Consider the following 16770-nt stretch of genomic DNA (forward strand, 5'->3'; position numbering starts at 1 on the left):
AAGAAGAAAAATCTTAAATAGAATGCCTAATATTATACCTTAAGAAACAGATAAAAAAAAAAAAAAAGTCAAAAGTCAGCAGAAGGAAGGAAAATAAAAACAACCAGAACAGAAATAAATAAACTAGACTATAAAAACAATAGAAATATAACTTAGACTTGTTTTTTAGAATATTGACAAATTCTTTTTTAAAAAATTTATTTATTATACTTTAAGTTCTGAGATATACTTGCAGAATGTGCAGGTTTGTTACATAGGTATACACATGCCATGGTGGTTTGCCGCATCCATCACCCCATCATCTGCATTATAGTATTTCTCCTAATGCTATCCCCCCTTCAGGCTCCCCACCCCCGACAGGCCCCAGTGTGTTATGTTCCCCACAAGGTGGTCTGTTTCCATGTGTTTTCATTGTTCAACACCCACTTATGAGTGAGAACATGTGGCATTTGGTTTTCTTTTGTTGTGTCAGTTTGCTGAGAATGATGTTTTCCAGCTGCATCCATGTCCCTGCAAAGGACATGAACTCATCGTTTTTTATGGCTGCATAGTATTCCATGGTGTATATATGCCACATTTTCTTTATCCAGTCTATCATTGATGGGCATTTGGGTTGGTTCCACATCTTCGCTATCATAAACAGTGCCGCAATAAACATACATGTGCATGCCTCTTTATAGTAGAACGATTTGTAATCGTTTGGATATATACCCAGTAACAGGATTGCTGGGTTAAATGGAATTTCTAGTTCTATATCCTTGAGAAATTGCCACACTGTCTTCCACAATGGTTGAACTAATTTACACTCCCACCAAACGTGTAAAAGTGTTCATTTTTCTCCACATCTTTTCCAGCATCTGTTGTCTCCTGATTTTTTAATGATTGCCATTCTAACTGGCATGAGATGGTATCTCAATGCAGTTTTGATTTGAATTTCTCTAATGATCAGTGATGATAAGCTTTTTTCATATGTTTGTTGCCTACATAAAGGTCTTCTTTTGAAAAGTGTCTATTCATATCCTTTGCCCACTTTTTGATGGGCTTGTTTGCTTTTTTCTTGTAAATTTATTTAAGTTCTTTGTAGATTCTGGATATTAGCCCTTTGTCAGATGGGTAGATTGCAAAAATTTTTTTTTCCATTCTATTGGTTGCTGGTTCACTCTAATGCAAGTTTCTTTTGCTGTGCAGAAGCTCTTAAGTTCAATTAGATCCCACTTGTCTATTTTGGCTTTCATTGCCATTGCTTTTAGTCACCATGTTCTTTCTTGCTGTTGGGAGAATTCATGTCTGTTTGTTTGCAATTCAGGCACTGAAGTCTTCATTTAATTAATAGCTCCTGGTCCAGTATGACTCCCATCTCCTAGAGGCCACTTGCATTCCTTCCTATATGGCTCCTCTCTCTTTGAAACAATATGGCATGTAGAATCTTTTTCATCCTTTGAATTTCTTACCCTTCTTCTGCTTATAACTTGTAGAGAAAACTTTTTGCTTTTAAAAAACTTGTAATTAGGTTAGACCCACTTGGATAATCTCCTTTTCCTTACACCAGCTGTTTAATATAACATACTCTTATCATGAAAATAAAATCATCAAATTTACTAACCAAGGGACTTGAACTTCATGTACACCAGGGGACAGGGAATCCTAGAAGCCATGTAAGACATCTGCTTTTCATATAAGCAACTATAGGCCATGTATTCAACAAAGCAGGGTATTAAAATAAAAATATTTTAGAAATTATTTGAAACTTTAAAACTGTTCTTATTTATCTTTGTAGAAATTGTCAGGATTTCATTGAAGTGTGCTGTACTTATAGTTGTGTGTGTGTTCACTTTGCTTTTGTTTTATTTTATTTTTCTTTTGCTTTGGTTGTTTGTTTGCTTTTTAATCATATGCTAATTACACAAGTGATATTATAACTTCTGACATAGTTGCAGGGCTAGTTAGTGCACTACTCATTCATAACATCAGAAAATATATATAGTTCTCTTTCTCTTTTGAATTATGAACAAATAACTATAGTTGTTGATATGCTTTTCCTTAGAAGACTCACATTACAAGGTCTAAAATACTAAGTGTACTATAAAATTGATAACGTATTGTGTTTATAGATGTTGAAAAGCATTCTGAATATTTCCACATCCCTATGGAAGAATGATGTCAATTTGTTTGAATTTTCTATGCTACAAGGAATGTAGAAGTGTTCGTCACATGCATTGAGAAATAACATTTTATCAGTGTTGACTTTAGGGTAAAAGTAGACACTCATAGAAATTTGTTTACATTAAAATACCTAGAAACACCCTTACAGGTTAAGTAACTTGATTCAGTTTTGCTTACATTTCTAATAATAACCTGATACCAGTAACCAATGGCTTGGATGAAAATACCTATAAATTATCCTTTGTGTATAGAACAAGATAGAACGAGACTAAACATGATCTTCTAAAATTTATGTTTATTCATAAACACAGTCACGATATAGATGCAGGAGGTTGCACCTGTTTAAGGCACATACTTTCCCGGATTACAATTAACTCAGTCTCATCATCTCCTCTAGATGAGATTTCTACAGTGGGATGGAGTTAATTAAATTAATTCTATGAAAACAATTACTGTTTGAGAAACATGGAAAGAGAACTGCTCTAGTAGGTGTATAGGAAGATATTACATGGAGATTATTGCAAAGTTTTTCAGATTTCAGACATTACTAACAAGAATAAAACATTCACAGTCATATATGCAAAAATCTCCCTATGTAGGCATGATATTATCATATTACCCAAGTTGATTAATGCTTCAGTTGCAGAGTAAAAGTACAATATTCATGTGACTTTCTGTTTCTACAAGTAAAATGAAAATAAAATAGCTTTTTCCAAAGTTACATGAAATGTCACGTAAAAGTGATTTGCAAATTAAATTAATTAGAAAATTTTTTCCACTGATACTATCCCATTTTCTTCCCTGAATTGTTATGAGATAAAAATGGTCTTATTATTATCTCCTCCTTTATTTGACTACAACCAAAACAAAACTGAATTACGTTGTAAAAGATGAAATGCTTGTAATTGTCCAAAGAGAAATTTCCGAATGTTACCACATGCAAAATTTCTGGTAAATATACAAAACTCCCTTGAAGATAATTAATTGACCTGCTTCTCATGTACTTTAATAGTTTTAGTCAATCTTGTTATAATTTACATAGAACTTGATTACTAATTTCAGCAAATCATAGAAAATCAAAGTCAAAGAAATTGTAGAAAGACTTTAAGGGTACCTCTCTTAACATAGAATTCATTCATTAGCTTTCACTATTCTTTCCATCAGACAGCTGAATTTGTGGTGCCAGGAATGTTTGGAAATTTAATTCAGTAGGGAATAAGCCAAGTCTATCACCTACATGATAGAGTTACAAATATTTTAATATGACTAGCATATATTTGTGCATAATCAAAACCTATTGCATTACTTTATGTATTTCTCATTAACATCTTTGCTAGAATTTTCATCTTAGTTGCTCATCTCTGAACAAATGCTGACTTACTATTGTTGCTTTTAGCTATGGAGCCAGCATTATTAAAACTCAGGTTCCCTAGGAGTGTAACCTGCAATATGAATTGACACTATTGTCTTTTGATCCTAGCAAATTACATAAATTTTTAAGGTCATATTGAAGGTATTTTTGCTCGGACAATATAAATATATTTTATGTTTCAGCTTGACTTTCTAGTCCTTTAAAGAGTCAATCTAATCCTACCAGGAATTCTATGTCAGAGTATGAACTCTCTATTTTCCTAACTTTATAATTAACATGCAACACGGTATCTAATCAAAGCATCCCTTTCTCATTAGTACAGTTCTGACAGTTTCATCATCAAGTGGCAAGTGTTCCAGCAAATTGTGTTGATATCCTATCAGATATATCAAGAACGTGATCTTCCCTTTCATTAAGTCAGATTAGGGACAGGAACCAATTTCCATTACAAAAAATGTGACTGAAAACAAGTGAGGCTTTTCCAACAAAATTTTCTAATAGAAAATTGATTTAAGCTCACATTCCATTTCCTAAATATTCTACATGAGCCAACTATTTTTAAATATTAATTTAAAAATTCAATATTGAACTAATGTGAAAACTATAAAAATATTGAAATCAATTAGTTATTTGGTTACAGTAAATTTTGAGATATCACAAAAATAAAAACAAATTAGCCATTGGAGCTTATCCATGACTATGAGTGGCATAATTATTTTAATAGCTATCGTAATTTTGAGATAAATTATATTCACTCTTCCATTTATAACTTCATATATTACATAATTTTGTAGTTATCTTATATGCTATTCATAAAGCTACTAGGAATATCTAATTTGGATCATTAGCTAATAAAACTGCTCCTTAAATATGTTATAATATGCATATATATATAACACACATATTGAAATATTGTTATAGGAGATTAAATAATAATTTTATCTTTGGTTCACTGTCATTTTAGATTTTTCATCATCATTGTTGATTGCTTTGCAATGCCTTTTCTGGTCTTCAATTTTGTTTCTAAAATTTGCTTTATATGGAAACTCACCTAATTAGGTAGGGATATGACTCTTTTCAGAGAGTTTATAAATAATCACTTTGAAAGGAAAAAAAACATTTGTGTTTAGATTTCTATAGAGTAAAATATTTTATGATAATAATATACCTGAGAAGAATGCAATTTGAAATCAGTTGACCTGGAAGAAGCTGACGAAAATGTGAATGTTGAAAATCCCAAATTGAGAAAGACTTGAAAGTTACAGTATTCATGTTCTGAAAATTTCATAAAGCTATGCCCTCTTATCATTTTACCTATACTTAAAAACAAAAATAGAAATAAAATCTTTAAGAATTTAAAGGTCTAGGAAGCTCCTGATCTTTAGAAAAGCCAATGGCAGTCACATGTGTTAGGTTACTATTGGACAATGTGCAAGGAGGTATCCTGGAAAGTTCCGGTGTGCTTTAGCAGTGTAGAATTTCAGAACTGATCATTAGGTTTTAATAATGGCTGTTGCAAACACTTTGCCTGTAAATTTTGTATATGCTGTATGAGTTACTCAGTATTATAGGATCATTCCCATTTTGAACTCTCTAGTTTTAAGTAGTGGCTTTATACATTTTTAGGGCTTTATTATAATTTTTAAAAACATGGAAAAGTAAAATGACAGTAGAATAATAAATCCACATATTCACCATCTAGATTCAACAATTGTTAGTTTTATTTGTATAATGTATTTCATTGTATGTATATGTGTGTGCACCCGTGCATGGGAAACGGTGTTTTGCTGAACCACTTCGAGGCAAGTTGTGTACATTGCACTTCATTCCTAAATATTACAAGATATGTCTCTGAAAAATAAGGATATTATGTGACATAAAATGACATTATAAGCTCCAATAGCCAATTTGTTTTTAGTTTTGTGGTATCTCAAAGTTTACTATAACCAAATAGCTAATTTATTTCAATTTTTTTTTTAGTTTTCACATTAGTTCATGTGATGAACAATATTAACAATATAAAAATAAAAAATATTAACAATAACTCCCTAATGTCCTCTATTATAAAACTGAAATGTAAATATACACAATATGTCATAAGTTTTTTTTCTGAAGCTTTTCTTTTCTACACTTATCTAATCAAGATACTTACAATTATTTTTTGTCTCTTACTCTAGAAGAGTTCTTATTTTTCAAAGTGACATTGATCTCTTGTATAGTTTATATCAATTTGTCTTATAGAATGTCCCAGAGTTTGGAATTGTCTCACTGGTTTTTGAAGGTGTTATTTGCCTTGTTCTTCTTTCCTCTGTATTTAACTCAAACTTAAAGCCAGGTATAAGATTACATTGTAAATTTAACATGGTAAAAGCTCCATATCTGCATCAATCAGCTAATGTCCTTGAAAAATTAATAAATAAAGAGGATAAAGTGTGCTTTTAGGCCAAACAAAATAAAAGATGAATTACCAAGGTTTTTAAATACATAGTTACATTTAACAAAAGCAAATCAAATTTAAATTTTTCTCTATTCAGTATTAATAATTGGCATTTAAATATAGCATTTCTTTCTGTATCACTTAAACAGAATGATTTTTTCCCAGTGACTATTTCTGTATATTTATCAATAATCAAATGGTGGTAATAATAACATTTATCATGAATTAATGAAGGTAATGGAACCAGTTGTGAAATATTAGTGAATTTACTTTAATATTACAAACTTAATGTTTAAAAATTTTATTTAAATACGTTACTAGGTGTACATTATTGTTTTCTATATCTGATAAATACAACAACTATATCATTTGTTTTTTTCTATTCTGGTTCATTTTATGTTATTTGGTCTCAGGTGAGTCTTGTTAACTTTTATCAACAGCAAATCCTACAACAATATAAGCATTGCCTGTTTCCTCTTTTCCCTGCCTGGTAATATTTTTGTTTGTATAGATGCATCAGCTTTTTCAAAATATCACCCATTAAGTCTGTGTCTAGACGCATGAATTGTTCTATATGGTTTGCATACATGCCATTAACTGTCTCTCTTTGAGATATGAAAAGCAGACAAACACATGTATAGCTAATGTGAAAATTTTGATCATGTAAAAGTCAATATAAACCAAATTAACAGAGTAATTACCTCATTATGAGTGTGTAGATATATAAACTCAAAACTTTAGTGAAAAGGACATGAATACTTGTACTAGATGAAAAATAAAGGAGCCCTTTTTCCTAGCAGCAGACGGACAATGAACAAAAGCATCATGAACAAGATGAGTTTCAATTTGTTTAGTTGTTTCAGCCCATTCCCTAAAGAATTTTGTAGAAAACTAAGAACTCTAAAGCAAGCATAGAGCTCTTCATTGTTTCTCAGACTAGTAACCACTCAGTAAATATGGGACACCAACGGAAATTTAAAGAGTTTCATTAAATACACAACTTTTCTATATTAAAAGGAGGAAAATATAACATGACATATGGACTATGAGTCATATGCCATTCTCCGAAATTGAGAAAAATATGTTTAACTTACCTGATTGAATAAACAAACTGAAACTGATTGAATAAATCTACTAAACACAAACTCATGTAGTTTATATTTTTATTTGTTTATTTTAAAAGTAATATTCCTTTGCAGTTTTTCATTATTTTAAAAAGGAACTTATACAGTCTTTCTATAATCAACAAGATTTACTGAAGAAAATAGAAGCTGATAGACCACTATATGGTCTGCTGCTCTATACTCACTTTGCTCTTTATGTATTCAAATTTATGTTTATTTATTTTACTTGTTTATTTATTTATTTATTTTTGAGACAGAGCCTCACTGCTACCCAGCCTTGAATGCAGTGGCACAGTCTCTCGTACTTCAACCTTTGCCTTTCAGGCTCAGGCGATCCTCCTGCCTCAGACTCCTGAGTAGCTGGGATTACAGAAGCGCACCACAATGCCTGGCTAATTTTTTGTATTTTTGGTAGAGATGGGGTTTCACCATATTGCTCAGGCTAGTCTTCAACCCCTGAGTTCAAGTTATCTGCCCACCTCAGTCTCCCAAAGTCCTGGGATTACAGGCTTGAGCCACTTCTCCCACCCTCAAATAATTTTTCCGTAGAATAATACCTTTCTACCATCTCAATTTCCTGCTCCAAGAAAGCATATTCTTTCTTACGAAAATAACACTCAGTCTCTGGCACTTTACACTGGACTTGTTTAGACAAAATGTACGTTTAGTAATTCCCTGGAAATAAAGTTGAGATAAATCAGGATTGCTTAATTTAACTGCCCAAATATCTTAAACTGTATAGTTAATGTTGGTGTATACTTTGTAAATGATGATACAATTATCTATCAAAGAGTAATTGATCCCATGTTATAATGGTCAACTAAAATAGAAATATCAATGGCAAATTTACTGCCTAGAGAGAAAATTTTTTGCACTCAAAATCATAAAAATTTAGACATCCTCACAAAAAGGTTAGAGGGTATATCAGTTATGGTAACTCGGACATCCAAATATCTCGGCAGATTTAATACAATATGAATTGATCTCTTCTTTATACAAACGCCAGATGTTGGCATCTGCCAGATGTCCCAGGTTATTCCAGGACCAGACACTGCTCCAATGTGGCTCTGCTATTTTCAACAATTTTAGGCAGCAACAGGATGGGAAAAAATGGATGAGGAAAAGAAAACTTGTTTCTTAATCATGACAGTCCATAAACAACAAGAGCAACATCACATTAGCTCACAGTGTTTGAGAAATAATCACAAGGCCATACTCTAATGTACCCTAAATATAGCACCAGCCTGAGTAGCTGCTTCTTAAAAACATGTCTACAAAAGACAAAGGAAACATAAATCTTTAATGGAGAGTCAATAGTCTCTGCCACCATTGGAAAACTGAAGTAGTGAACTTACACTCTCCTGAGTTTATTTAGTTTCACTTATTTTACTTTATATAACTTCAAGCATGAGAAGTCATTTTAGAGCCATCATAATAAGGTGTAATATGTAATATAATCATGTAATATATGGTAAGCAAAAAAACATCTATGGGTTATATAATTTATTTTCAGCTTTTTGTGGCTCAATTTTTAAAATTAAATTTTATTTTGTTTGAAAGAAACAGAAGTTGGCACATTGGGAAAAGAAAAGAACATTGTAAACTGAGTAGTGGTGATAAATGAGTCTCGTTCTGGCCTGACTCAAAACTTGTTCGAATCTCTTTAGAGTTAAGCTCATCATGTAAAGTGAAATGTTATTCTACATGGTCTCTCAGCTTTCTAAATTTTCATGATATTCACTACCAATCAGGCCAGTCGCATTGGTGTTCTTTCTGTTTCTTGGACATGTAAAGCTCATCCTCATTTTTGTCCTTTCTATTATCTCTGATGGCAATGCTGTTCTCCCAATTTTTTCTTTGCCTACTTCATTCTCAAATGTTGACATTTCAGAGAATTATTTTCTAGTCACTTTGTCTAAATTAAGATCCCAACACACAGAGTGTGTCAGCAAAAAGAGCATTTCTTTGAGCAATTTTGCCTGTTCTTTTGTAACATTAAGCAATTCCAGTGTTATAACAACTCAGTGGAAGTAGTGGGAACACCTGGGAACTAGAATTTTTGGACTTTAATCACTCATAGGGCAACCCTAAGAGAGGCATCCTGCAATCCTGTTTGTCATTGTGTGCCAGGCCTTCAAAGGAGCCAAGTTTTGTCATTCAAATGTTCTCAGCTGAAATGAATTGTGACAGTTTACATAATCTATTGTATGTTAGGGAGCATCTGTTTTAACCATGTTCTACGTAATTAGGCTCTCTGCCACTTTTCAGAGGCTTTAGGTTTACTAACAACATTCAAATCTAGTAAAGTGATGTTCCATGCTTTGTATGTTGATTTTCTCTAATACTTAGCAGAAATAGAATTGGAACTTCAAAGCAGCAGGAGTATCCCAGGGTCTATTATTGCCCTTTGCTGAGAAAATCAAAATAATTTTTCTAGGTTTTCATTTTGTATAACTGTATAAACTAAGATTTTTGAGTTTTTATGAATCATAGTTTCTCCTGTAGTATCTATATTTGTATTAAAAAATCAAATTAAGCTTTAGTTTTTTTAACAATACATACTGAACTCCATTCATTAAAGAATATTTTGATGTTCTGTTCTTCCACTAGATATTATCCTAAATTTCTAAATGAAGTCTTACATAACACATACAATTTTCTTTTGAAAATCTTGACAATGAAGAGGGAATAAACTATTTTTAGATAATCACATGGGCTATGTATAAAATGAAACATGGTGATGTGATATAGAAATGGACTACTCTGTATTGTTTGGAGGTGACTTTAGATGAAGTAACTAGAAAATTATTCTTTGAAATGTCAACATTTAAGAAGGAATCAGGCAAAGGAAGATCTGGGAACAAAGCATTGACATTAGGGATTATAAGAAGAACACAGACGAGAATAAGCAATCCATGTTCAAGAAACAGAAAAGACAAGAATATGACTGGCTTGACTGTTGTTTGTGAGGGCAAAGAAGTACAGGATATGGTGAAATAGGTGGGCAAAGACAATGACTTGTAAGTCCTCTGTGGACATTGGCAGGGAGTTTTTAATTATATCTTAAGTGCAATAAGAAGTCAGTAGATGGTTGTAGGTTGAAGTATATTTACTTATAAAGATAGCTTCTACATGGGGACAGGAGAGGCTCAGAGTAGTCGAGCATCTATTATAATAGTCAGGGTGTGAAATAATGGCAGCCTGAGTTAATATCATTGCAGTGAACACAGAAAGGAACTATGAAATGCAGTATGTATCAGGAGGTAAATCCAACAACTTGCTAATGAATTGAATGTGGTGTGTGTTATAAAGTAAAAAAAAAAATTAAAGCTTACCCCTGCGGTTTTGGTTTGAGCAAACAGGTAAAACATTACATCTACTGTGATGGAGAAGCCAAAGGAAATATGTTTAAAAGTGAATACACAGATAAATAGAGAGGTTGTCTTAGCAAAATCAATTCAATATACAGTCCTCCAAACCTCCATCTGGGGGTAAGCAAATTGAAACCGTATCAATTGACACATATCTGTAAAGTTAACAATTATTTTAGTCTACAAATAATAAGAAAAATAGTTAGAACATTTGGCACAGGTTCACAATAAAGATAACCTTAAAAAAATCTTTCTTAGGTGATATATCACCCTGTTAGTAGCTATAGATTTGTCTCTGTCCCAATGTTAACAGAGATATGGGAGCTGCCATTATTTCTAAAATTAAATATTTAAAATCTCACATTTCAAAGAGTACAATTTCCTCCTTAAGGATAATAAGAAATATTCTCAATTATTTCAATATAGTTAGATAGAAGTGAAATCATTATCACCAATGGATCACAATGAACTTTTCTTTTATCTCACAGGTGCCTTTTCAATATCTTAAAAACTCATGGAAATTTCATCTTCCCCAATTTTACCTACACCTTATCTTAAAACCATAGACTTATATTTATGTAGATTAATGGTACATGGTAAGCACTGTAATAGTAATAGAAGTACCAGAGACTAGTGATTATCACATTATTCTTTTTTGAGAAAATAGAAGAATGCCAATCAGGGCAATGATTAAAGAAATAGGCAGCAAAGAACTTCCATCAGCATTACTGAATGACTTAATATATATTATGATTAAAACTGTCTTTAAAGTATGATTGACTTTGCTTTTAAGTTTTAATATGTCATAAAATTCATTTGCGTTGTAAACATACAGAAAACACAGCTTCACATATTTGCACTTAAGAGCTTATAAAAAGGCAGAATGTATTTAGTACAGCAAATCTTCCACTAATCAGTGCTGGCTTCAGCAGGAGGAGTAATTTTGAGAATCATTTGCACATAAGAAGGAAGCCAACTTGTTGAGCTCTCAGAGGAAAAATAAAATAATAAATGATTTATATATTTTTTTAAAACAGGTGTTTGATTAAAAGACAAGGTTAGGCATGGATATGAGGGACTATTTAGGGCAATATAAATGACTGTGTGTGTGTGTGTGTGTGTGTGTGTGTGTGTGTGTGTGTAAGAATTAGCAAAGGTTCCTAAATTTGAGAGAGGAATATATATAAGGATAGAGGTAAATTAAAAAGAGCTGCTTTATGCAACTGAGCAAGTACTTTAAAGAGAAGTTACCATTATAGTGGGAATGTAAACTAGTAAAACCACTATGGGAAACAATGTGAAGATTCTTTAAAAAACTAAAAGTAGATCTATGATTTGATCCAGCAATCCCATCCAAAGGATATGCACCTAGAGGAAAAGAAGTCATTGTACACAAAAAATACTTGCACATGCATGTTAACATAAGCACAATTAATAACTCCAAAAATATGGAACCAGCCCAAAGTCCCATTAATCAATACATGAATAAAGAAAATGTGGTACATATATACCATGGAATATCACTCAGCCATAAAAAGGAACAAAATGATGGCATTTGCAGCAACTTGGATGGAGTGAGACAAAGATGTGATTGTAGAGATCTAAACTTTATAAAATTATAATTGAATATTAAAATAAAGAGAATAAGAGAAAAACTACAAAGAGAAAAAATAGACAGGGACAGTTCATAGACATATTTTAAAACCTTAATAGTAACATATAGCATTTTTTAATGTAACTGTTGTTATAAAATCTTTAGTAAGTATTCTAAGTCCAATGGGAATGAGTGTGTGTGTGTGTGTGTGTGTGTGTGTGTGTGTGTGTGTGTGTGTATGAGAAAGAGTTTTGCTCTTGTTGTCCAGGCCGGAGTGCAATAGCACAATCTCAGCTCACTGCAACCTCTGCCTCTCAGGTTCAAGCAATTTTCCTGCCTCAGCCTCCTGAATAGCTGAGATTACAGGCATATGCCACCATGCCCAGCTAATTTTTAAAATGTTTTTAGTAGAGATGGAGTTTCTCCATGTTGGTCAGATTGGTCTTGAACTCCCGACCACAGGTGAGCCACCTGCTTCAGCCTCCCAAAGTGCCTGGTCAAGGTGTAATCTTTACAACAGCTTAGCGCACACAGCTGTTGGGTGTAGTGTGTGTGTTTGCAGAAGGTAGGTTTTTACCTATACTGCTGTAATTTATATCTTTGCTGATTTTCATTTTTTGCTGTTGTTGTTTCATTGTTCTAACAGTTGTAAAGGTAAATGTAAACATTCATTATGGATACAATTCATCCATTTTAAATATATATTGTTTAATTTTCTCAAATAACTGGATAGTATATCATTAGATTCATATAAATTTTTAAATTATATTTCCGGTGAATTTAAACTCATCAGTATAAAATGAACCTTTTGTTTATTATAGTGTTTTATTCTATAAATATTATTTAATCTGATATCAATACCCAATTCCAACATTATATTATGTAGCATATTCTGGATTACTTTTTTTTAACTTTATTTCATTTTAAAACATACATATGTAAATTTATATATTTATTTGTAAACATTTAGATGTTTTATTTTAATCTTTTAAAAAGAGCACATAATTGGTTATTTGCAATAATCCTTGTAATTTAATCAGAGAATTTATTCTAGTTATAATTAATATAATTTCCATATATGTTTGATAACTAGTATCATACTTTGTGCTTTTTATATGTCTTGCATATTCTATATTTCTTTTTTCTTTTTTTCCCTCTACTTGAGTTTACTGAACATTTTCAAATTCATTCTCTCCCCATCCACAATATAGAATGTATTTATTGTTATTATTTTAGTTATCTGAGAAATTACAGTATACAAATCCCCTTACCAAAATGCAAATTTAATCAATCATGTCATTCTCCTCTTAGAGAAGACTGTCAGAATACTGCTATATAACTCACCTTCCTGGCTTACATGTAACTTTTCTCATGTAATTTAATTCTTATTTTACTTTGGGCTGCACAATAATTTATATACTGTTTATTTTATACAGTTAATATTTACTTAAATTTTCCCATATAGTTTCATATTTTTAACTTTTCCTTTAATCTCAAATCTACCATTTGAGCTTTCTTTCATTATTCCTGAGACACAATGTTTTTAACTTCTTTTAGTGTAATCTGCTGGTGTAAAACTTTCTGATTTTTTAATTTTTTTAATATGAAAATAGTTGTATTTTGCTTTATTTCCTGAAACATATGTTTAATGTGTTTAGATTCTGCACTTAGAGTTAGTTTATTGAAGGTATCACTCCAATGTCATAGCCCTTCTATTTTTGCTGTTGTATAATCATTCAAATTATATTCTTTGCCAGTAATCTGTAAAATCTCCATTCCTCTATCTCTCAACTCTAACTTCAGTTTCTTTTGTTTTGAGTTTATGTTTATGCAATGTTACTATAATACAGTTGGATGGGGATTATGAATTTTTTAGTTATTTAAATTACTGTGGACTTGATGGCTGCATGGATTGGTGTCTTTTATGAGTTATGTAAAATTATAAATCATTGCATTTTCAAATAATAATTTTTGGTTTGATTTTCTCTCTCTCCCTTTCATCTTCCAGAATTCCACAAGGACGTATATTAAGTTATCTCAGGCTGTTCCAGATGCCTCTTAACTTCTAATTTTCCATCTTTCATCTACTTAATGTCAGAATTCTAAAATTTTTCTTGCAGTGAATGAGAGACAACACACAACACAAATGATCTATCCTAATGGAAGCCATCCTAGGCAAGCTGTTTAGATGACTTGTTGGCTGACTGTATTCACACGAGAAAGCCCAGCTGAGACTCAAAGAGCCAGCCAAGTCCAGCCCAAATTACTAATCCACAGAATTATGAGCTACATAGATGATTGTTAGGAAATTATGTTTCGAGTGATTTAATGTGCAGAAATAGATAATTGTTACAAAATTCCCCAATCTCAGTGGCTTGAAACGATGTACAATTATTATTTCTCACATCTTTATGGGTCTGCTTGAATGATATAATGGTGTAGTTCACTCTTTTGATCATAGTATTTTAGTCAGCTAGCATGTTGGCAGAGAACTGGCTGGTCTAAGATGGCTTCATGCACATATATGGTAGCAATCTTCTTGGTTAGAGTGATCAGTGACTAAGCCATGTGTATCTTGTCATCCAAGAAGCTACTCTGGGAAAGACCACCAGGAAGGATTCCAAGAGAGACATGTGTCCAAATTCTCTTGAATCTTAGAAGTGGGCCAGTGTCACTTCTGCTGCATTCTATAACCCAAAGCAAATCACAAGGATAGCCTGTATTCAAAGAATGAAGATAGAGATTCCACTGTTGTTACTAGAATTATGAAGACGCAGTGGACACATAAGCCCAGAGTGCTAAATAATGGGCCATTTTGTAATCTAATGTGGTTTGCAATATTGTCAAAGTGAGAAACACAACTTAGGCTTCCTGGAAATTACTTTAAACATCTTTCCATTATAAAATTATCCTTAATTCTGGTATTAATCTTTACATTCATACTTGAGAAATAAAAACTTGTTCGTTGAAACTGTGTACTCTTCCATATTCTCATCAATATCTGAATTGTTATTGAATGGTGTTGAATGACTATTCGGTATGCTGATATGTTTAGAACACTGCAACAGAATTCAAAGTTAGGGAGAGGATGAATGTGTGCTGAGTTAACTAGTTAATGATTTGAAGAATCAATGCATTAATAATTTTGGTCTTTATTACATCATACAATTTTGAAAGTTGCAAATGTAATTTAAGAAAGATATAAAAGATGGTTTGTTGAGGGCAATAAAGAGCTAATGTTTTGGAAGAAAGTGATACCACATATGTGGCAATTAGAGAAAATCTTACAGCAAGCTCTAGCAATTTTGCAAATGAAAACAAGAAAAGAACTACAGGCTGCATGGGTGCTGAATCTTTTTCAAAAGTTAATCAGTCATTGCATTCTACTGCAAACATTGCATTAATGTTTTTGCCAAACATTGCATTAATGAGAATGATCATTGTAATCCACTACATTTGCAGAGGTCTTTCACATACCTCCTCTTGCTTTATCCTGAGAACCATCTTTTGAGGAAGACATCACAGCATATTGTAGACGATGAAACAGCCATTTTGAAAAAAAGTCTATAGCCAAATGAATACTTAAACTCAGGACTTCTCTTCTCCTTCAGTACCATTAAGATATTCAGATAAGAAAAAAACATTGGGGTGGTAAGGCTTATTGTTTCAGAGTTGTCCAGAAAAATATCAGTGGTTTAGATTAAGAATCTCTTGTTCTATATAACTTACATATGCTCAGCCAAGCACGGAGACTTTTAAGACCCCAATGAGATATTTGGTGAAATGTAAAATACATAACTAAAGCACTAAAAGTTATTTAACTTCCATATTTATGAGTAAATCTATCCTGAATTCTTAGTATAACACAATTCAAGGAAAATATAAACAAGTTAATGTTTCTTAACTAGTGAAATATTGACTAGCTGCCTGGATTTGCTGTTGTCTGAACATTTTACATAGATTTGTATGTATAAATGGATTCATTATATGTATAATTTTTGTTTGTGTGTCTATATGACTTGCATTCTAACAAGGATTTATTTAATGGTGGTGTGTGATATACGTGTTTTTCAACTGCAGGTTATTTTAACTGTAAAAAGAACAGTGGGCCAGGTGCTGTGGCTCATACCTGTAATCCCAGCACTTTGGGAGTACAAAGTGGGAGGCTAAGGAAGACAAATCACTTGAGGACAGAAGTTCCAGACCAGCCTGACCAACATGCCAAAATCCTGTCTCTACTAAAAATAAAAAAACAGTTAGCTGGACATGATGGGGTGTGCCTGTATTCCCCGCTACCCTGGAGGCTGAGGCATGAGAATGTCTTGAACTTGAGAGGTGGAGGAGGCAGTAAGCCAAGATCAATCCACTGCCCTCCAGTCTGGGTGACAGAGTGAGACTCTGTCTCAAAAACAAAAACAAACAAACAACAGCAACAAAAAAGAACAGTGGTAAGTCAACTCTTAAGATGCATTATTTCAACTTCTTACACTATAGCATTTTGTGCGTCTGATTAAAGTGAACCAAAAAAAGAAGAAAAAATAGAATTGTATATCATAGCAATCTAAGTATAATGCTTTAGACTCTTGATAATGTCTTTTGTGTCATTTGATTGAACATTCTCTTCCCCAAATAAATCTGTAGATCATAGAAATGGATTTACTAACCCCCAATTTTACATAAGAGGATTTAAAACACAGAAAGCCTTGACA

Source organism: Cebus imitator, unplaced genomic scaffold, assembly GCF_001604975.1.
Source record: "Cebus imitator isolate Cc_AM_T3 unplaced genomic scaffold, Cebus_imitator-1.0 Scaffold66, whole genome shotgun sequence".
Lineage (NCBI taxonomy): Eukaryota > Metazoa > Chordata > Mammalia > Primates > Cebidae > Cebus > Cebus imitator.